At 42.2% G+C, this 23,898-nt stretch overlaps 1 protein-coding gene across 3 annotated transcripts in view; it reads left to right on the forward strand.

Moving 5' to 3' along the window:
• LOC110507690 (Golgi SNAP receptor complex member 1) overlaps positions 1-23,898 on the forward strand; it is a 55,747-nt gene that overhangs the window by 7,947 nt on the left and 23,902 nt on the right. The window lies entirely within an intron of this gene.

Consider the following 23,898-nt stretch of genomic DNA (forward strand, 5'->3'; position numbering starts at 1 on the left):
AATATTCCCCAAGTACCCATACTGTCATCTCACAATTATTCTGTCAAGCTTTTTCTGAAATTCTTACAAGCAAGTTGGCTTTTTGCTTCTGGTAATTCCAAGTACAGTGTCTTTGCTGTTCCCAGAGCAGTTATCATAGCTGTATCAGTTCTCAGAAGAGCTGCTACTTCCCAGTAACCAGACCAATAGCAGTCTGCCGAGCAGCACAGTGCTGGGATAACTCATGTTGATGGGCCCAGTTAGGCATTTTGAATAACTCTAAAATGATCTCCCTGCTCTTGCTGTTTGCTTGCTAAGCACTGCTTAAACACTTCTTCCCCCAACAAGACAGATGAGAAGCTGTTTGAGTTTTTCATTTTAAAGATGGTGCTCGGGGTAAGGATGTTTTGGTGTATAAATCAGCGTGTGTCATCTTCATTCACTGGCATTTCTGGCTATTTTTTTCCCCGTAGACAGCAACTTGGCTGCTTAAGTTAATGATCTGTTTAAATGAAATGTAAGAGAAAAAAATAGATTTAAGGGAAAGGGTAATTTAGTCCTAATAATTCATAAAATAAAAAATTCCTCTATTCTTCTATTAAAATATCAAGGCGATAACTCCTAAAGGTCAAACCCCACCACACACTCAGTCATAGCACAACTATACATTTGAGTTCAGTAAGGTTGTTCTCGTTCAGTCAGACCATAAACGCCACACAGTGCAACACAGCAATAGAACTGTAATTCTATCATTTACCTCAATTTGAATGGACTGGCATGGCGTGCTAATTTTCAAGGGTTAATTCTTTGTTTACCTCTGTGTTGGCGTGTGGCGCGCAGAGGTTTTAGAGACAGCCCATTCAACCTCACACAGGGTATCAGCATGGTGTAAAGACAGAGACCTACACATTAACTACATCGTTACATGTGTCATGGCCAGTGTCAGGAGGGAGACATTGCAAACCATGGCTACACTAAAGAATTGGCCCCCAAATAGCAGTTTCTCCAGATACACCCCAAACCTCCATTCATTAGAAGAAACCGTCTGACTGTTATGTCACAAAATGGCTGTCGTGCCTGTGACTCATTAATGACGTGCTATTTTATCAAATCGATTACCTAATGTTTAATTGATTATGTGATTGAATTAAATCACGCAACAATTAACTCATTAATAACCTGGGGCACCACGGAGATGTTTATTTAAGGAGTTCCGTCTTCCGAATGAACTCTTAGCGATCTAAAGATCTCTTACATTTCAGTCATTAATTATTCTTTACCTTCTCATTCTCATCTGAACGTCGTAAAATTATTGGTTATCTGCATGAACCCTAGTTTACATTATCAGCAATATACAAATTGGCTTAATTATTTATTTACTAACTAAATAATCACAGAAATGCATAACAAACCAACAGTAGATAATGGTTACTAACAATGATAGAAAAGTCCCTAGTGGGCTAAGCCGATATGACGTCTTGGATGACAAAGGAAAGGGGTGGGGACTGAGAGAGCGGGAAAGACCAAATGGATTCACGACAAACAGAATAACCTATTAATTGAAATGCTAATCCATTGCACATGAACGGCCGCTCATTCCTGAATAATTGAAATGTATATGTTTGTCTTGGAATCCTTGATCGTTCTGTAGGGTTCATCAGAGTCTCTGGTTCACTTTCCCAGAAGTCACGATGTCTTTCGTGGTTGTAGTTGGTACCATTCGGAAATATTCTCATAGATAGATGCTTCCGCAGTTGTCGGTATTCTCATTCTAGACTTAGGTAATTTCTAGCTGCAGACTAGTAATTATGTCTAAGATTTGCTCTTATTCTGTAGTGATCGATAGTCTGAGTTGAACCATTTCCAGCCATGTAGCCAATTTTCCACGTGGTATGGTCTTGTCCTTTGGTAGAGTTGTAGTGCCAACTACTTCAACATGTCGCATCCGCTGCATGTTTTCTAGTCTTAGAAATTCAACCATTTGCAACCTTAGCTAACACCGGGGTTTGCGTGATCTTAACAATTCGAGACGTCCGGCTTACCGTGGGTCTCTTTGGCATGAAAATGTACATTTTGTCACGCGTGGTTTTATACACTTCAGAGAAAAGGGCCGGTACATGACGCTACGTAATGTCTATGCTCTCGTGGGTGTGGTTACTGACTTGGTTAACTTTATATGAAAACCCATTTTTTTCTCATTTAGAAGGTTAACATCACATTACATCTTTTCACAAATGACTTCATGTTTAATCACATACTTTTCACAATATTTAGATGTAAACCTGACAGCTGGGAAATGTACACATTAAGAGATACTGTTATGTGTGTTTCCTGTCCTTGAGATCACGAGATCACCAAATGAAACACACTCGTCATAACTGTCCTTTGTGTCCACGGACCATTCCCAAAAGTACAGATGTTTAATTCTCCCATTTTGGGGATTAGGAGTTTGGGCAAGTCTAGTTCTTTGTTCTCTCGCTCTAAACACTGCATGTCCAAAGGAATTTACGACCTGTCATTAAACTGTGGCGAGAGCGGAACTTCTGTTAGTGTAATTTTAGTTTTTCACTTGTGTATTATCTACTTCACTTTCTTTGGCAATGTTAACATATGTTCCCCATGCCAATAAAGCCCCTTGAAATTAAATGGGGTGGGGGTGCCTATGATACCCCCAGGGCACATGACAGCTGAATGGTATTTTTCCAGTCACTGCACTGAATGTGCTCATTCAAGTACAGTACATGACCAAAAGTATGTGGACACATGCTCGTCGAACATCTCATTCCAAAATCATTGGCATTAATATGGAGTTGGTCCCCCCTTTGCTTCTATAACAGCCTCCACTCTTCTGGGAAGGCTTTCCACTAGATGTTGGAACATTGCTGCAGGGACTTGCTTCCATTCACCCTCGTGCATTAGTGAGGTCAGGCGCTGGTGTTGGGCGATTAGGCCTGGCTTGCAGTTGGCTTTCCAATTCATCCCAAAGGTGTTCAATGGGGTTGAGGTCAGGGCTCTGTGCAGGCCAGTCAAGTTCTTCCACACCGATCTCGACAAACCATTTCTGTATGGACCTCGCTTTGTGCACGGGGGCATTGTCATGCTGAAACGTGAAAGGGCGTTTCCCAAACGGTTGCCACAAAGTTAGAAGTACAGAATCATCTAGAACAGTGGTCACCAACCTTTTCTGAGTCAAGACCACTTTCTGAGTCAAAATGCAAGCCGAGATCTACTGTTCAGATTTGTTTTTATCATGACTTTAAAAACATAAGCCTATGCAACATAAACCAATTAAAAACAGTACTGTAGCAATGAGGTTTGTGCAGTAAGCTATAGGCCCAATATATTATCACCGCATATTGGCTTTGCTTAAATTTACCTGCCAATGCATTGTTTGGGACAGTTTTTTAAATTTGATTTAAAAAATTGAGGTAGGCTATATGATCACACCGGTAATAGATCCATTGTACGTGTGAGGCACAGCTGAGTGAGCATACATTTAAATAATTTGCTTTTTATTTTACTGGGCTGATGGTGCCTGCATCTGATGGTCAGTTGCAGCAGAGGGAAGAGAGGAGAATGAGGGTCCCCCTTTCAACATCCCTTCACTCTCCCTTTCCTCCACTGATACTGACCAAAAAGGACACCATCATCCAGCTGATGGTGAAATGCGAGTCGCACCGCATTATTTCTGCCTCATGCACAAATTCATGTTGTTTCTCCTATGAACAGAGAAAGTGAAATATTCCTCGATATTAAGACTCAAGCCACTAATAATAACAACGCAAGCCTATAGTTAGTTTCCTACTCATTCATTACTGCTGCACTGCTTGTTGAAGGGCTGAGTGGAAATAGGAAGAAGGCGCATAAAAGTGTTGACAGTGATGAGTTGACAGTGCTGAGTACGAACTATAACTCACTCGTAAAAACAGAAGCTCTTTTCTGTATTTGTTGGCAGTCTCTCTCTAATCATGGTTTTAAACATTTTGAAATCTCACAGTATCAATTTTGCCGTAGCTTTCTTTTATGCCTGCTACGTTACTGCAGACTCGGTCATCTGAGCAATCTGATTGGCCAGCGGTGGCATAGTGCACTTGGATTTCCTCTCCAGGCCCACCGGGAAGGCAGAGTTTGTGCAGAATTGTTTGGCGTCCGCCTAGAAATGCCTTGGAGATCAACAAGTCGATCGCGATCGACCGGTTGGTGACCTCTGGTCTAGAATGTCATTGTATGCTGTAGCTTTAAGATTTCCCTTCACTGGAACTAAGTGACCTAGCGCGAACCATGAAAACAGCCTCAGACTATTATTCCTCCTGCACCAAACTTTAAATTTGGCTCTATGCATTCAGGCAGGTAGTGTTCCCCTGGCATCCGTAAAACTCAGATTTGTCCGTCGAACTGCAAGATGGTGAAGCGTGATTCATCACTCAGAGAACCCATTTCCACTGCTCCAGAGTCCAATGGCAGTGAGTTTTACACCACTCCAGCTTATGCTTGGCATTGCGCATGGTGATCTTAGGCTTGTGTGCGGCTGCTCGGCCATGGAAACCCATTTCATGCAGCTCCTGACAAACAGTTATTGTGCTGACGTTGCTTCCAGAGGCAGTTTGGAATTCGGTTGCAACACTCACTACCGAGGTCAGACGAAGTGCTTCAGCAGTTGGCGGGTCCCGTTCTGTGAGCTTGTGTGGCCTACCACTTCGGACTGAGCCGTTGTTGCTCCTAGACATTTCCACTTCTCAATAACAGCACTTACAATTGACCGGGGCAGCTCTAGCAGGGCAGAAATTTGACGAACTGACTTGTTAGAAAGATGGCATTCTATGACGGTGCCACGTTGAAAGTCACTGAGCTCTTCAGTAAGGCATTCTACAACCAATGTTTGTCGATGGAGATTGCATAGCTGTTTGCTCGATTTTATACACCTGTCAGCAACGGTTGTGGCTGAAATGGCTGAATCCACTAATTTTGAAGGTGTGTCCACATATTTTTGAATATATCGTGTTTCATAGTAAAGTTGGTGTAAGGGGACCCATGGTTTTTGTATCTCTCAGCAGTTGCCTCGGACGGTAGGGCCCACTTCTCAGCATTGATATCACCAGCATTACATTCTGTGTGCTGTTTACTTTAGTACCAAAGGAATCCTTCCAAAACGCTGTGCTGGTGGAAGACCTGTTTGACTGGGTTTTATTTATTCAGGTGCTGCTGATGCAGGTTTGGGTTCCGTTTGTGAAGCAGTCAATTTCCCCCTCTGTGGATGAAAGGAAGAAGAGAAGGACCATGAAAATAACTGCCGGTGCAGAACATTAAAGCCATACAAAACCCCTACAAACACATTACCCTGTACTAGCAGCCTATTGTAGTGTACATTTAATGTGATTTAACAATACAAGACAGTAAGTAGGGCATGGGGACAGCTGCTCAGTATGTGTATTTTTCAATCTCAGGTTAACATTATACGAAAGGCAGAACTGCAGCATTTGAAATGCTATAGATGTGCAATATAATTTATAATATCCATTGTCAATGTCACAGCTGCATAGTGCCTATGTTATTATTGCCCTCATTACATTGAGAAAAGATGGCACGTAGAGTTGGTCTGGGTCTAGTTCTCAGTCTCGCAATGCTTTTGTAGAGGACCTTGGTTGGTTTCGAAACCTGTCCGAGACCAATTCCCAGAACCTGTCTTTTAAGAGAGGAGGCTATCTGTAATCTGAGTAATATCTATGCCAGTTCAGACATGCAATACAATCTAGGAAAGTTTGGTGATAGTTGCTGTGGCGGTATGGGTATACAGCCTCAATCACATGACAAGCTGGGAGCAGCACAATATGATGTTAACCACAGGAGATAACAGAGAGGACTTTCCCCTACTATACCAATGACTGAGGAGAGGAGAGCGAGCTGGAGCTTCGTGGGCTTGATTCTATTACCTTAGATCTATTGTATTAAAGAGAGGGCAGGAAAGGGGGATGGAGGAAAGAAGGGATGAAATGTGTTACTGGCTGCTGTGGTAATGGCCTATAGCGGTTTAGAGACACAAGATGCCAAAGGAAGAAATGCTTCCCATCAAGGTTTGCAGCTCTGCTGCGTAGACCAGTGGAAATGGGAGGTAGGGTGTGTGTTTGCGTGCCCAGTTTCCCATGGTCAGGAAAAACTCCTTGCCCTAAGTACACTGCTTTACAGGAGGTAAACCTTACCTTGGCAGATGAAAATGGACACACACAGAATCCTCATGCCCAGGCCAGAAATGCAGAGGCTGTGTTTTGAAGAACCCTTTCAAGAGCACTGTCCCTACAGGAGGTATATATTTTTTTATTCATTACTAACTCCAAATTCAATATTGTTAACCTTTGTACAGATACACTGTTTGTATTTATTATGGCTCCCCATTAGCTGCTCCCAAGGCAGCAGCTACTGTCCTGGGGTCCAGCAAAATTAAGGCAGTTATACAATTTTAAAAACATTACAATACACCACTGCTCCCGAGTGGTGCAGCGGTCTAAGACACTGCATCACAGTGCCAGAGGTGTCACTACAGACCCTGGTTCGATTCCAGGCTGTATCACAACCGGCTGTATTTGGGAGTCTCATAGGGTGGTGCACAATTGGCCCAACATCATTCGGGGTAGGCCGTCATTGTAAATAAGAATTGGTTCTTAACTGATTTGCCTCGTTAAATAAATTAAGGTTAAATACTACCACATATCTACAACACAAAATCCATGTGTAGTGCGTATGTTATCGTGTGTGTATGCCTGTGCCTATGTTTGTGTTGCTTCACAGTCCCTGCTGTTCCATAAAGTGTTTTTAAAAATAACATTTTACTGCTTGCATCAGTTACTTGGTGTGGAATAGAATTCCATGCAGTCATGGCTCTGTAGTACTGTGTCTATGTAGTACTGTGCCATAGTTTGTCCTGGATTTGGGGACTGTGAAGAGACCTATGGTGGCATGTCTTGTGGGGTATGCATTGGAGGTCGACCGGTTGATCGGCAGGGCCGATTTCAAGTTTTCATAACAATCGGAAATCGGCATTTTTGGACGCCAATTATGGCCTATTTACATTGCGCTCCATGAGACTGCGTGGCAGGCTGACCACCTGTAGCATGGAGCCAAGGTAAGTTGTTAGCTAGCATTAAACTTATCTTATAAAAAACAATCAATCTTAACATATTTACTTGTTAACTACACATGGTTGATGATATTACTAGTTTAACTAGCTTGTCCTGCATTGCAAATAATCAATGCAGTGATTATTAATTTCTCATCAAATCACAGCCCACTTTGCCAAATGGGGTGATTTAACAAAAGCGCATTCGTGAAAAAAGCACTGTCGTTGCACCAATGTACCTAACAATAAACATCAATGTCGTTCTTAAAATCAATACACAAGTATATATTTTTAAACCTGCATATTTAGTTAAAAGAAAGTCATGTTAGCAGGCAATATTAACTAGGGAAATCGTGTCACTTCTCTTGTGTTCGGTGCAAGCAGAGGCAGAGCAGAGCAAACAGTTTGGGCCGCCTGGCTCGTTGCGAGCTGTGTGAAGACCCTTTTTTCCTAACAAACACCGTAATTAATTTGCCAGAATTGTACATAATTATGACATAACATTGAAGGTGGTACAATGTAATAGCAATATTTAGACTGGATGCCACTCGTTTGATAAAATACTGAACGGTTCCATATTTCACCGAAAGTATAAACGTTTTGTTTTTGAAATTATAGTTTCCGAATTTGACCATATTAACCTGTCTGGGAACCACGTTCCGCTAGAGGAACCCCTCGCCAACAGCCAATGAAATTGCAGGGTGCCAAATACAAATCAACAGAAATCTCACAAATCAAATTTCTCAAACATACAAGTATTAGGCACCATTTTAAAGATACAATTCTCATTAATCCAGCCACATTGTGGGATTTCAAGAATTCCTTAGAGCGAAAGTTCCACAAACGAATATGTTAGGTCACCACCAAGTCACAGAAAAACCCAGCCATTTTTCCAGCCAAAGACAAGAGTAAAAAAAAAGCACAAGGAGATAAAATGAATCACTAACCTTTGATCTTCATCAGGCGACACTCACAGGACTTCATGTTACACAATACATGTATGTTTTGTTCGATAAAGTGCATATTTATATCCAAAAACCTAATTTTACATTGGCGTGTTATGTTCAGTAGTTCCAAAACATGCAGTGAATTTGCAGAGAGCCACATCAATTTACAGAAATACTCATTATAAATGTTGATGAAAATACAAGTGTTATGTATGGAACTTTAGATAAACTTCTCCTTAAATGTTTTGGTACTACTATTGGAGAGCTCTTTGTCTACACCCATTCAGCATTGTTCACCCCCTCTTAAGCCTTAGCCCCACCCATCTCTTTAAGGGTTGATCCGTGCGTTCTGGGTTGATCCCAGCTACTTCCAGACATCTGAGAGAACAGCCCACTGAACATTACTCGCCCCAGCAAAGCTGGTTTGGCTGTTATGTTGTTGAGTGGCTGCTGACAACATACTGACTCAACTCCAGCCACTTTAATAATGGAAATTGATGTAAAAAATGTATCACTAGCCACTTTAAACAATGCCACTTAATATAATGTTTACATACCCTACATTACTCATCTCATATGTATATACTGTACTCTATATCACTACTGCATCTTGCCATCTTTATGTAATACATGTATCACTATGCCACTTTGTTTACATACCCTACATTACTCATCTCATGTGTATACAGTAGGGCAAAAAAGTATTTAGTCAGCCACCAATTGTGCAAGTTCTCCCACTTAAAAAGATGAGTCGCGTGTAATTTTCATCATAGGTACACTTCAACTATGACAGACAAAATGAGAAAAAAAATCCAGAAAATCACATTGTAGGATTTTTTATGAATTTATTTGCAAATTATGGTGGAAAATAAGTATTTGGTCAATAACAAAAGTTTATCTCAATACTTTGTTATATACCCTCTGTTGGCAATAACAGAGGTCAAACGTTTTCTGTAAGTCTTCACAAGGTTTTCACACTGTTGCTGGTATTTTTGCCCATTCCTCCACGCAGATCTCCTCTAGAGCAGTGATGTTTTGGGGCTGTTGCTGGGCAACACGGACTTTCAACTCCCACCAAAGATTTTCAATGGGGTTGAGATCTGGAGACTGGCTAGGCCACTCCAGGACCTTGAAAGGCTTCTTACGAAGCCACTCCTTCGTTGACCGGGCGGTGTGTTTGGGATCATTGTCATGCTGAAAGACCCAGCCACGTTTCATCTTCAATGCCCTTGCTGATGGAAGGAGGTTTTCACTCAAAATCTCACGATACATGGCCCCATTCATTCTTTCCTTTACACGGATCAGTCGTCCTGGTCCCTTTGCAAAAAACCAGCCCCAAAGCATGATGTTTCCACCCCCATGCTTCACAGTAGGTATGGTGTTCTTTGGATGCAACTCAGCATTCTTTGTCCTCCAAACACGACGAGTTGAGTTTTTACCAAAAAGTTCAATTTTGGTTTCATCTGACCATATGACATTCTCCTAATCTTCTTCTGGATCATCCAAATGCTCTCTAGCAAACTTCAGACGGGCCTGGCCATGTACTGGCTTAAGCAAGGGGACACGTCTGGCACTGCAGAATTTGAGTCCCTGGCGGCGTAGTGTGTTACTGATGGTAGGCTTTGTTACTTTGGTCCCAGCTCTCTGCAGGTCATTCACTAGGTCCCCCCGTGTGGTTCTGGGATTTTTGCTCACCGTTCTTGTGATCATTTTGACCCCACGGGGTGAGATCTTGCATGGAGCCCCAGACCGAGGGAGATTATCAGTGGTCTTGTATGTCTTCCATTTCCTAATAATTGCTCCCACAGATTTCTTCAAACCAAGCTGCTTACCTATTGCAGATTCAGTCTTCCCAGCCTGGTGCAGGTCTACAATTTTGTTTCTGGTGTCCTTTGACAGCTCTTTGGTCTTGGCCATAGTGGAGTTTGGAGTGTGACTGTTTGAGGTTGTGGACAGGTGTCTTTTATACTGATAACATGTTCAAACAGGTGCCATTAATACAGGTAACGAGTGGAGAACAGAGGAGCCTCTTAAAGAAGTTGTTACAGGTCTGTGAGAGCCAGAAATCTTGCTTGTTTGTAGGTGACCAAGTACTTATTTTCCACCATAATTTGAAAATAAATTCATAAAAAATCCTACAATGTGATTTTCTGGATTTTCTTTTCTCATTTTGTCTGTCACAGTTGAAGTGAACCTATGATGAAAATTACAGGCCTCATCTTTTTAAGTGGGAGAACTTGCACAATTGGTGGCTGACTAAATACTCTTGTCTCCTTCCTGAGCGGTATGATGGCAGCGTAGTCACATGGTGTTTATACTTGTTTGTACAGATGAACGTGGTACCTTCAGGCATTTGGAAATTGCTCCCAAGGATGAACCAGACTTGTGGAGGTCTACAATTTTTTTTTTCTGAGGTCTTGGCTGATTTATTTTGATTCTCCCATGATGTCAAGCAAAGAGGCACTGAGTTTGATGGTCGGCCTTGAAATACATCCACAAGTACACCTCCAATTGACTCAAATTATGTCAATTAGCCTATCAGAAGCTTCTAAAGCATGACATCAATTTATGGAATTTTCCAAGCTGTTTAAATGCACAGTCAACTTAGTGTATGTAAACTTCTGACCCACTGGAATTGTGATACTGCGAAACAATCTGTCTAAACAATTGTTGGAAAAATGACTTGTGTCATGCAGAAAGTAGATGTCCTAACCGACTTGCCAAAACTATAGTTTGTTAACAAGAAATTTGTGGAGTGGTTGAAAAACAAGTTTTAATGACTCCAACCTAAGTGTATGTAAACTTCTGACTTCAACTGTACGTTTTTCCAGCAGCAGACAAGTTATATTTGCATGATGTAGCATAAATCATCATTACTGTTTTGTTTCATTCATGTGACAGACCAATACCTCACGAGACTTCTTTTCTCTAAGCTGAGACCTTAAAACTGAGACCTTTTGTTCTCAAAACAAGGTCTGGGCGTACTGATAAGTGAGGATTCGTTCAATCAGTCACTTGCATGAACACAGAAATTGGTTATTAGAGCAGCACATGAATGGAACACAGAAATTAGTTATAATAAAAGCATGTGTAAAATGTCCACAATATCACATACATTTATCAAGCATTTCACACAGATACTGACTGTTAGCACTTGGTGGTCTATTGCGACTTCCCACCATAATGGGCTTTAGGTGAACCAGATGAACCTGTAGCCATATTACTTCAACAGTATTTAAAATTAGATCCTATCTAAGCTTTACAGGAATGTGGTTCTGAATATAAACGGTCACACCTCCACCTTTTGGAATTTCTGTATTTTCTGTAGGTCTAATAACCATGTATTGCTACCACTGTATCAAATGTATTATCTAAGTGAGTTTCAGAGATTGTCAGAATATGAATCATCTGATACTAGCAAATAATTGATTTCATGAACCTTATTAACTTGTTTATTTGTGTTAGTGCAGGGTACACTACAAACAGTGGACTTCCTACTAGGGCATACCGCCTCAGTGCTACCAGTATAACTCTGGTTCATAGGCATATGATTACTGCATACAATAGCTGTAGGATCAGCAGAGGCATTCAGGGCAGTTAAAGGGACAAATTAAGTTACTTACATTGTCTTCCAATGCCCCTGGGATAATGTACATTTGCTGAAGCATTATGACAACTCAGCGACACAATGGTAGGGATTAACCGAGCTGGGCTTGGGTCATCGTCTCAAAGCAGCCTTATAATGCTGTGAAAGGATCCAGGAACCTAAATGATTTGGGTGGATCCCATCCTGCTTTATAATATGGGCTTTGTTTCCAGAAAGTATCTAAATTGTCAAATGTTACACCCACAGAGCTGCAATAGTATTGTAGCCAGTTATGGCAGGATAAAAGTTCAAAAGGACAAACACAATATTTCATTGACGAACAGACTAAATGAATGGGCCCCATATGAAAACACACAGAACATAAAATACTTCCTGGTACCCCTGCTTGGTGTCACTGTGAGAAATATTATTGACAATTCTCCACTGTCCCATTTGAAGTCATTAGTATTTGTGAACGGTGAAGAAGCCTAGTTTTGGATATGGATACTCATTGATTGGAAGGGGATCTGAAAACACCAGGTTGAAGGTTGTAGCATATACAACTATGTTAAAATCAGACGACAGCACATGTAATAACTATTAAGACACATCCATGTTGTAATCAGATCTGGATATAAGGTGACTGGCTGTGTGAAGTTGGAGAGTGGACTTATCCCTGTGTACCAAAATGACTAGGGGAACTCTTGTGACATGTTTTCTCCTCTGCTATGTTACTCCCTTGTTCCCTCTCTCTCAGGGAGGAGGAGGATGGGGGCGGCAGGAGTGAGGGATAGTCTGTTGTCCCTAAGGAGAACATTTTGTTTAATCAGGTTTGGCTGGGGCCTTGGAAGTGTGTTGTGCCGTACTGTTTAGGTCTTTGTCTCTCGCTGACATATGCACGCTCTTAGTCTCACTCATGCGCTCTTTCCATTACATAGCCTCTTCCTTTCTCGCTTTCTCTCTCTCCCCTTTCCCCTCCCTCTCCGTCTGTAAAGAGAAGGTCATGATTCAATGAGAGGAAAGGAGGAGCATGATGCAGGACCAATCAGTCCAGAGTGACTGGAACTGATGTTGGTTGTGGTTCTGCTGATTGCAGCTCTCTTACAGATTTTTCGCTTTCTCACTCTGTTCTCCCTCCCTCCCTCTACTCCTTTCCTTTTCTCCTGCTTTCTTTCTCTGCTTTTCTCTGTTTCCAGCCATTTAATCATCCATCCCTGGCCATTTCAGTCTAGCATCCAGCAGAATCCTGTACTGCTTGAAGACCTAACATGTTCCTATTAGTGATGTGCTGTTTGGGACAGAAAAGAGGCAAAGGATCCAGTCCTCTTTTCTATTGGGATGTAACCTTCTCAGGGATGGATAATGTTGAGGTAATTTCCACACTAAATCAGTGTCTCAGTCCGTAGCGGCTGGGGACAGAAGAAGCCAAGATGGCTGGGGGTAGGGCTATGGCGGTCTTGAAACTTTGTCAACCGGTGATCAAGAAAATAACTTAAGCAAATAACTGACGGTCTAACAGTAATTGACCTCTAACATAAACACATTTAGCATAACTTGGCCTCCACACAGCCTACAAGCCACTGATGCAGACCTTTGGAACTTCTACATTTTAAGTGTAATAAATCCATGTAAAATGGCCTACACCTTCACAATAAATTCATTATTTATTTTACAGGTCTAAAGAAGCATAATATGAAGAAAATGTAGTCTAGTTCAGAAGAAAAGAATGGCCAAATGGCTGTGGCCTACACTAGTTCATTTAACAGACAAGATTTGCTTAGAATTCCTTGGCATTATTTTATAGTATGAACATAGCTGAATAAAATAGAAAGGATCTTTTGTGCACATGGTGGCTATTCTGTGTTGAGTGGAACAAAGAAACAGGTCCTCCTATATGCTTCATTTAGACTTAATTATGTAACTTTAGTTGTGATACATACATTGGGCTATACTGTGTTTATTTATTTTTTTAATACATTCTAAGGCTGCATGATGTGATTCTAATGATGATTTGAAAAGCCTAATTACAGTGATTTGACTGCCGTCATGACTCGTGATGCCTGTGTGGCGATAATATGGTCACCGTAACAGCCCTAGCTGGGGGCCAACGGGCCAATGACTCAGCACTCAGTTTTTCAATGAAAGTGGAGACTAGCAATGAGAGATTCTCCTTCCTGCTCTCTTGTTCACTTTCTGTCATTGATGCTCTCTCTCCCACTGGCGAATGAATGTCTGCAGTATCGACGCTAAACGGACGTAAGGCTCAGATGTTTCTCTTCCCCTCCCGTTCTCTCTCTCCGTCAACCTATCCCATCTCCCATATCTCGCCATCTTTCTCCATTCTCTTCCTCCCTCTCTCCGTCAACCTATCCCATCTCCCATATCTCTCCATCTTTCTCCATTCTCTTCCTCCCTCTCTCCGTCAACCAATCCCATCTCTCATCTCTCCATCTTTTTCCATTCTCTTCCTCTCTCTCTCTCTCCATCAACCTATCTCATCTCTCCATTTTTCTCCATTCTCTTCCTCTCTCTCTCTCTCTCTCTGTCAACCTATCCCATCTCTCATATCTCTCCATCTTTCTCCATTCTCTTTCTCTCTCTCTCTCTCTCTGTCAACCTATCCCATCTTTCATCTCTCCATCTTTCTCCATTATCTTCCTCCCTCTCTCTCTCTCTCTCTCTCTCTCTCTCTCTGTCAACCTATCCCATCTCTCATATCTCTCCATCTTTCTCCATTCTCTTCCTCCCTCCCTCCCTCGCTCAATTTTACCCTCCACGCTTCTATCTCTTTCTGTATCTCCCTCCATTCTCTCGCTCTGCTCTGTTATCCTCTTCTGTCTGCTCCCTCTCCCTCACTCTCTCTGTCTGTCTCACTTATAATCTCACACACACGCAAGCTCATACTCATGTCTCCCACTGGAGCTTTCTTTCCTTTTATATTGCCTCATCCTTCATCTCTCGCTCTCTCAGACCACTGCACTTCCTGTGGCTGTTCTGGTGCACGTTATGCTAGCTCCAGATATGCTAATGTAATCAGCATGAGTGGGGAGAACCCTGGGGAACCAGAGGGAGCGGCAGCTGCTCCTCCTCTTTGCCTATGAACTGCTCAGGAGTGATTAGAGATGGAGCCAGTCACACCCTTTACTGTAGGTACTGGCATTAGTAGTAGTGTTCCTCATTATTTGTGTATGTCAAGTATTTTTCACTTTTGCACGCTATTCCCTCAACCTCACTCTCTCCTTCACAGACCATTTCTCCCTTCTCCCTCCTCTCCCTCCTCTCCCTCCTTCCCTCCATCTGTGTCAGTTCTCAGTAGCATGGACATATCTCTCTCACACACACAGTCCCAATGAGAAGCTGTAGCAAGACCGTGTGTTACTTTTGAAACAAAAATAAAAACCGATCTCCAATATCTCTTATTTAGTCCATCAATGAAACGGACATCCTCATAGCAGAGCTGGGGCAGATCACCCCTGTTTAATTAGCTATCTGATGTTCTAATCTGGCATCAATCATCTCACTCACCCCCATTGTCTCAGAAAGGTTATGAAGACAGAAACTACTGTACTATCTGAAAAGTTATGAAGGTTAACCCCAGTAGTTTCTTTCTGATTTAGGAGGCATTGTGGACAGTGTGTGACAGTATGCAGTAGTGTGGATGCCTTCAACAATGCAGTTGTTACGTTACATTAGTTCTTCACTGAGTCATTGATCTCTGCACTTGCGGTAAAGTTTTTGCTCCTAGAAAGGTAGATTTCTAGAGGATAAATCACAATACCACATGGAATTAGCTTTGCTCTGATGGCTGATTTTAATGACTGCAAAAACACAGCACTGAGCTAAGAGGCAGGATGGAGAACACCCTAGTTTTTGCTGTGGCTGCCGCAAGGATACACACATCCCTACCTTGTCCTACCATTCCTCCCCTACAACTGAACCATATCGCCTGAGGGTGAGTGAGCAACACAAAATCCATCCTCCGTTTCATTGGCACATATTAAAATGCCATGAATTAGCTCCCGCTGCACTTCAACAGTCATCGTCCCCGTCCCCCCCTTCTGCACCTGATGATTTACTAGCTGAGCAGTCTTCCTTTCTTTCCTCCTTCCATTCCTCCTTTTGCTACCTTGCCTTTTTTATTCATTTACCCAACCTCTAACAGCTGTGTCAGGTGGCTGTCAACCCCTCATCCCCTCCTTACCCCTCACCCCCTACCCTCCTCACCTCCTACCCTCCTCACCCAGCTGTCCTCCTCACCCCCTACCCTCCTCACCCCCTACCCTCCTCACCCCCTACCCTCCTCACCCCCTACCCTCCTCACCCCCTACCCTCCTCACCCCCTACCCTCCTCACCCCCTACCCTCCTCACCCCCTACCCTCCTCACCCCCTACCCTCCTCACCCCCTACCCTCCTCACCCAGCTGTCCTCCTCACCCCCTACCCTCCTCACCCCCTACCCTCCTCACCCCCTACCCTCCTCACCCCCTACCCTCCTCACCCCCTACCCTCCTCACCCCCTACCCTCCTCACCCCCTACCCTCCTCACCCCCTACCCTCCTCACCCCCTACCCTCACCCAGCTGTCCTCCTCACCCCCTACCCTCCTCACCTCCTACCCTCCTCACCCCCTACCCTCCTCACCCCCTACCCTCCTCACCCCCTACCCTCCTCACCCCCTACCCTCACCAAGCTGTCCTCCTCACCCCCTACCCTCCTCACCCCCTACCCTCCTCACCCCCTACCCTCCTCGCCCCCTACCCTCCTCACCCCCTACCCTCACCAAGCTGTCCTCCTCACCCCTTACCCCCCTCACCCCTATCCTCACCCAGCTGTCACCATAGTTAATAGACCAATAATAAGGAATTCCAAACCTCTCTGCCAGTAACAGCTAGTTTTCAGTTTTCCCCTCCCCACTCAGACCACTCCCAGACAGTCATAGCCAAATTCTTGCTTGAAGGTTTTTTGCTAAAAAGCTATTTCTGCCCATTTTGAATGGAACTCTATTACAGCTGCTGCATTGGACCTTTTTTAAATGAAACCTTTTCATTGGCTCATTAATTTTACCCATGTTGCACTACAATTTTTTTAAATATCTAGAATCTATGCCAAGGCGTGTTGAAGCTGTTATGGCGGCACGTGGCGGCCCAACGCCCTATTAAGACACTATGTTGATTTTGGCACCTGTATATGGCTTACATCCTATATGTCTTCATCTCTAGCCAAATACTTTCCAAGCTCATGATGTTTGATTTGGGTGATTTAGAGAGAGACAGCAGGTATATTTAGTAGATTTGAGAGTAGTCATCTTTCCAGGTACGCCGGTGAACACCAACTGGAAGGAAGTAATCATCAACTCCCCATATATACACACCATTTAGGGCTTGTCAGAGCACAAATATTATACCAGAACGCCCCCATTAACTCTAGCGCAGTTTAGATCACTAGGCTTATCTAGAGTTCTGTCAGAAGTGGAGCATTTTGGAAACCTGTGTCACATGCTCCCCCATTGGTGAATTCAGTGATGTGCATTATAAGCACTTTGGGACATCTGCTAATGTAAATTGATTTGTAGCCGTCGGATCCTGGACCCACAGAGGAGTAGTAGTACTTGGCGAACACTCTGTTTCCCTCAAGTCCTCCATGTCCACACTCTACTTCTCCTCAGGGTGAAATGGAAGATGTTTGACAGCCACTATTCTCCATCTGCGTTGCAAAACCCTCTTGTAGTGATCCCATTGCCTGTAGAAGTACCGTCCAGCCTGCTGTCAGTGGCCATGTCACAGCACACTTGCACGCCGGACATTGGGCCAATGGGGTAGACGCTTTAAATGATGCTGGGTTGGGTGTTGTCATGGTTGTAGATGTCAGCTCAGTAAAAAGGCAAGGTTTACTAAGGCCACAGGAGCCAGTAGTGCCAGGGTCAACATTACCTTTACCTAAGTACCTTGGCATCATACTTGATTCCAACCTCTCTTTTAAAAAGCATGTGAAAAAGGTAATTCAAATAACCAAATTCAACCTAGCTAATTTCCGATTTATACGAAATTGTTTGACTACAGAGGTAGCAAAATTGTACTTCAAATCTATGATACTCCCCCACTTAACATACTGCTTGACTAGTTGGGCCCAAGCTTGCTGTACAACATTAAAACCTATTCAGTCTGTCTACAAACAGGCTCTCGAAGTGCTTGATAGGAAGCCCAATAGCCATCATCATTGTCACATCCTTAGAAAGCATGAGCTCTTGAGTTGGGAAAATCTTGTGCAATACACCGACGCATGTCTTGTATTCAAGATCCTTAGGCTCCCCCTCCACTCAATATTTTTGTTAAACAGAAAACCCAGACATATGGCAGCAGATCCACAAGGTCTGCCATGAGAGGTGACTGTATAGTTCCCCTAAGGAAAAGCACCTTTAGTAAATCTGCATTCTCTGTGAGAGCTTTCCATGTCTGGAATACACTGCCATCAGACACACAACTGCCCCACATATCACACTTTCACAAAATGCTTGAAGACATGGCTAAAGGTCAATCAGATTTGTGAACATGGTCCCTAGCTGTGTGTTGCCGCTTTCCATGTTGTCTGTTGTCTGTAGCTTGTGAGGTGTGGAAACACTTTGTTGCTTTTATGAATTTTGTCTTGCTGCTTTTTATTTTATGTTGCTCTGTCTGTATGCTACGTCTTGCTTGTCCTATGTTGCTCTGTCTGTATGCTATGTCTTGCTTGTCCTATGTTGCTATGTCTTGCTTGTCCTATGTTGCTATGTCTTGCTTGTTCTATGCTGCTATTGTCTATATTGTAATTGTTTTTAATAACCTGCCCAGGGACTGCAGTTGAAAATTAGCCGGCTGGCTAAAACCGGCACTTTTACTGAAACGTTGATTAATGTGCACTGTCCCTGTAAAAATAAAATAAACTCAAAATAAATAAACTCAACCTTCATTCTACCGGGTGGAGAGAGCTTCTTCACGTTGATTTGTGTCATCTCGTTTTCTGTCTGAGATGTTTCTGTGATGTGCCTGTGATGAGCCCAAAATAACGTGATCAACATTACGGCTTATATGGAGTTAACTGTGCAATAGACCTTTTCTGCTGACTGGGTGAAATGTTGTGGCTGTGTGTGTTCAGTGATGTTAAAGTACCTGTACTGCTTTTTATAAATGTTGTTGACTTTAACCCTGGAAGCATTTGGTCGTAGCAACTTTTAATGCTACAGTCTGCGATTTGTACATTTAGGGAACTTTTCTGATATATAGCCATTAATTCTTGAATAGGGCTGTTGCGGTGACCGTATTACCGCCACACCGGCGGTCACGAGTCATGATGGCAGTCAAATTCCACGTGACCATTTAGTCACTGTAATTCGTTTTTCTCCAAGCTCTGATGCTGCTGATGGTCATTAGTAGCCTATCAAACTGCCTGGTACTCGGCGCACTATTGTCCCTGTAATCTCTGACATCAATGCAAATGTAATTGAAAATCTAATCAAACTTCGTGAGAGCCCATGTTGTGCAACATTTCTATAGGCTGTGAAATTGCGTGAGAATACAGAGTGATGGCCTCTTAGAAAGCTGATGGGATCCTCTTTCTATAGGCTAGGCCTACTATATTTATTCTCAACTTTCCTAATATTAAGCACATTGCTTATATTTACAGCAGGTGTATAGCCTACCTGTCTGGCATGAAAATAAACCACATGAAAATAAACCACGGGGAAAGAGTCCTCCATTTGCTATTTAAGTGTAGAGAACACATGTTTGTTTCCTCCGTTTTGAGACGGGTGCATTATAATGGTCCATTCTAAATCCAAATGAATTTCACACATTATTATTTAGTGTATATATAAAGACGAGATTAAATCAAGAATAGTAGGGCAGTGGTGGAAAAAGTACCCAATTGTCATACTTGAGTAAAAGTTTAATAGAATAATGACCTTAATAGAAAATGACTCTAGTGAAAGTCGCCCAGTACAATACTATTTGAGTAAAAGTATTTGGTTTTAAATATACTTAAGTATCAAAGTAAAAATCATTCCAAATTCCTTATATTAAGCAAACCAGATGGCACCATTATCTTTTTTTTACGGAGAGATGGGCACGCTGCAACACACACATTTACAAACAAAGCATTTGTGTTTAGTGAGTCCTCCAGATCAGAGGCAGTAGTGCTGACCAGGGATGTTCTCTTGATAAGTGTGTGAATTTGACCATTTTTCCTTTCCTGCTAAGCATTCAAAATGTTACTAGTAGTTTTGGGTGTGAAGGAAAATGTATGGAGTAAAAAGTACACTATTTTCTTCATGAATGTAGTGAAGTAAAAGTTGACAAATATATATAAAAAGTAAAGAACAAATACCCCAAAAAAGACAAGTAGTACTTCAGTATTTTTACACCACTGCTGATGGGTGACAATATTAGCTTATCACTTGTGAATTATACAATGCCTTCAGAAAGTATTCAAATCCTTTAACCTTCTCCACATTTTGTTACGTTACAGCCTTATTCTAAAATGGATTAAATCTTTTTTAAATTCTCAGCAATCTACACACAATATCCCATAATGACAAAGTGAAAACAGGTTTTTAGAAATGTTTGCAAATGTATAAAAAGCATACCTTATTTACATAAGTATGAGACTTGAAATTGGGCTCAGGCGCATCCTGTTTCCATTGATCATCCTTGATGTTTCTACAACTTGATTGGAGTCCACTTGTGGTAAATTCAATTGATTGGACATGATTTTAGAAAGGCACACACCTGTCTATATAAGGTCCCACAGTTGACAGTGCATGTCAGAGCAAAAACCAAGCCATGTGGTCGAAAAGCATTGCCGTAGCGCTCCAAGACAGGATTGTGTCAAGGCACAGATCTGGGGAAGGGTACCAAAAATTGTCTGCAGCATTGAAGGTCCCCAAGAACACAGTGGCCTCCATTATTAAATGGAAGACGTTTGGAACCACCAAGACTCTTCCTAGAGCTGGCTGCCGGGCCATACTGAGCAATTGTGGGAGAAGGGCCTTGGTCAGGAATGTGACCAAGAACCCGATGGTCACTGTGACCGAGCTCTAGAGTTCCTCTGTGGAGATGAGAGAACATTCCAGAAGGACAACCATCTCTGCAACACTCCACCAATCAGGCCTTTATGGTAGAGTGGCCAGTCGGAAGCCACTCCACAGTAAAAGACACATGACAGCCCTCTTGGAGTTTGCCAAAGGGCACCTGAAAACTCTGACCATGAGAAACAAGATGCTCTTGTCTCATGAAACCAAGATTGAACTCTTTGGCCTGAATGCCAAATGTCATGTCTGGAGGAAACCTGGCACCATCCGTATGGTGAAGCAACATCATGCTGTGGGGATGTTTTTCAGTGGCAGGGACTGGGAAACTGTCAGGATCCAGGCAAAGTTGAATGGAGCAATGTACAGAGAAATCTTGATGAAAACCTGCTCCAGTGCGCTCAGGAACTCAGACTGGGGTGACGGTTCACCTTCCAACAGAACAACGACCCTAAGCACACAGCCAATACCGATTTATTGGAGGACCCAAAAATAGCCGATACCGATTAATCTGACATTAATCTGTTTAATTTTATTTATTTGTAATAATGACAATTACAACAATGAATGAACACTTATTTGAACTTAATATAATACATCAATAAAATCAATTTAGCCTCAAATAAATAATGAAACATCTTCAATTTGGTTTAAATAATGCAAAAACAAAGTGTTGGAGAAGAACGCAAAAGTGCAATATGTGCCATGTAAGAAAGCTAACGTTTAAGTTCCTTGCTCAGAACATGAGAACATATGAAAGCTGGTGGTTCCTTTTAACATGAGTCTTCAATATTCCCAGGTAAGAAGATTTAGGTTGTAGGTATTATAGGAATTATAGGACTATTTCTCTCTATACCATTTGTATTTCATTAACCTTTGACTATTGGATGTTCTTATAGGCACTTTAGTATTGCCAGTGTAGCAGTATAGCTTCCGTCCCTCTCCTCGCTCCTGCCTGGGCTCAGACCAGGAACACAACGACAACAGCCCCCCTTTAAGCAGCTTTACCCATCGCTCCACAAAAGCCGCAGCCCTTGCAGAGCAAGGGGAACAACCACTCCAAGTCTCAGAGCGAGTGACGTTTGAAACGCTATTAGCGCGCACCCTGCTAACTAGCTAGCCATTTCACATCGGTTACACCAGCCTAATCTCGGGAGTTGATAGGCTTTTGAAGTCATAAACAGCTGCTGGCAAACGCATGAAAGTGCTGTTTGAATGAATAAGTTACGAGCCTGCTGGTGCCTACCATCGCTCAGTCAGACTGCCCTATCAAATCATAGACTTAGTTATAACATGATAATACACAAATACGAGCCTTAGGTCATTAATATGGTCGAATCCGGAAACTATCATCTCGAAAACAAGACGTATTTTATCTAACTTACTTTATCTTATTCTACCATAAGTAGAAATATTCCTGTTACATTGCACAACCTTCAATGTTAAGTCATAATTACATAAAATTCTAGCAAATTAGGCGGCCCAAACTGTTGCATATACACTGACTCTGCGTGCAATGAATGCAAGAGAAGTGAAACAATTTCGCCTAGTTAATATTGTCTGCTAACCTGGATTTCTTTTAGCAAAATATGCAGATTTAAAAATATACTTCTGTGTATTGATTTTAAGAAAGGCATTGATGTTTATGGTTAGGTACACATTGGAGCAAAGATACGCATCGCATCGATTATATGCAACGCAGGACACGCTAGATAAACTAGTGATATCATCAACCATGTGTAGTTAACAAGTGATTATGATTGATTGTTTTTTATAAGAAGTTTAATGCTAGCTAGCAACTTACCTTGATTACTGCATTCGCGTAACAGGCAGTCTCCTCGTGGAGTGCAACGAGAGAGAGGCAGGTTGTTATTGCATTGGACTAGTTAACTGTAAGGTTGCAAGATTGAATCCCCCGAGTTGACACGGTAAAAATCTGTCGTTCTGCCCCTGAACGAGGCAGTTAACCCACCGTTCCTAGGCTGTCATTGAAAATGTGTTCTAAACTGACTTGCCCAGTTAAATAAAGATTAAATAAAGGTGTAAAAAAAATACAGATTTCCGATTGTTATGAAAACTTGAAATCGGCCCCAATTAATCGGCCATTCCTATTAATCGGTCGACTTCTAATGTGAACCCGGTCGAACATCTCAGGAGAGACCTAAAACACAGCAACACTCCCCATCCAACCTGACAGAGCTTGAGATGATCTGCAAAGAGGAATGAGAGAAACTCCCCAAATGCTGGTGTGCCAAACTTACCCAAGAAAACTCAAGGCTGTATTCTCTGACAAAGGTGCTTCAACAAAGTACTCAGTAAACGGTCTGAATACTTATGTAAATGTGATATTTCCGTTGTCATTATGGGGTATTGTGTGTAGATTGATGCAAATAAAAACTAATTTTAGAATAAGGTTGTACCATAATAAATTGTGGATAAAGTCAAGGGGTCTTATGATAAAAATGTAAAAAATCATAGTCACACACCTCATGTAGCCTAGCCCCCATTGGCCTATATGTTTTAATAAGGTTTGTATCACAACTAAAGTGGCCAAATAACTTAAGCACATTAATCCACTTTACCAGGGGTGTAGAGCTAACTGGCAGTGCATGAGTTTCAAGTTTGGGGAAGATCATTTTCACCATAAAAATGCACCTTTATAATAAAAGCATTAAATGCATAATCACATTTGTGGTCACTTTTGATAATGGTGTTTTCCCGCTAACGGAACATTCGCATTTATAGCCTACTGCCCTGTGCGCATTGCTGCACTTACATTGTGAAGAAATAGCTTAGTAGTTTATCAACATTTTAAGCTAAAATGCTTTAAAAAAGTTTTTGATGCTAGCGGTTGTATTCATTTGGGATCTATCGCATCCCACAACCATCCCAGACTATGTTTGGAATATTTATTTCTCACACGGAATATAATAGGTCAACTTTTGTACTATGGGGGATAGTAGATTGACATAGGCTAATGCTTTTGCTGTTCGTTAGGCCTACTCATCTTGTTGGCTGACAAAGGAATGTGCACCGTTCTTCCAAGATCCTCTTCATTGTCTCTGTCTTCACTTGTAGCCTGTGAGAAAGACCAGATCACTTGATGGAGAGCCGTGTTAGTGAGAAGTGCTTCAGAGCAGGCACCACTCAGGGAGAGGAGCTGCAAAAGACATGGATTTTTTTAGGGTGCATTATGGCCTCACAAAGAGGATGCCGCC

The sequence above is a fragment of the Oncorhynchus mykiss genome, chromosome 27, assembly GCF_057628025.1.
Source record: "Oncorhynchus mykiss isolate SJ-2025 chromosome 27, ASM5762802v1, whole genome shotgun sequence".
NCBI lineage: Eukaryota > Metazoa > Chordata > Actinopteri > Salmoniformes > Salmonidae > Oncorhynchus > Oncorhynchus mykiss.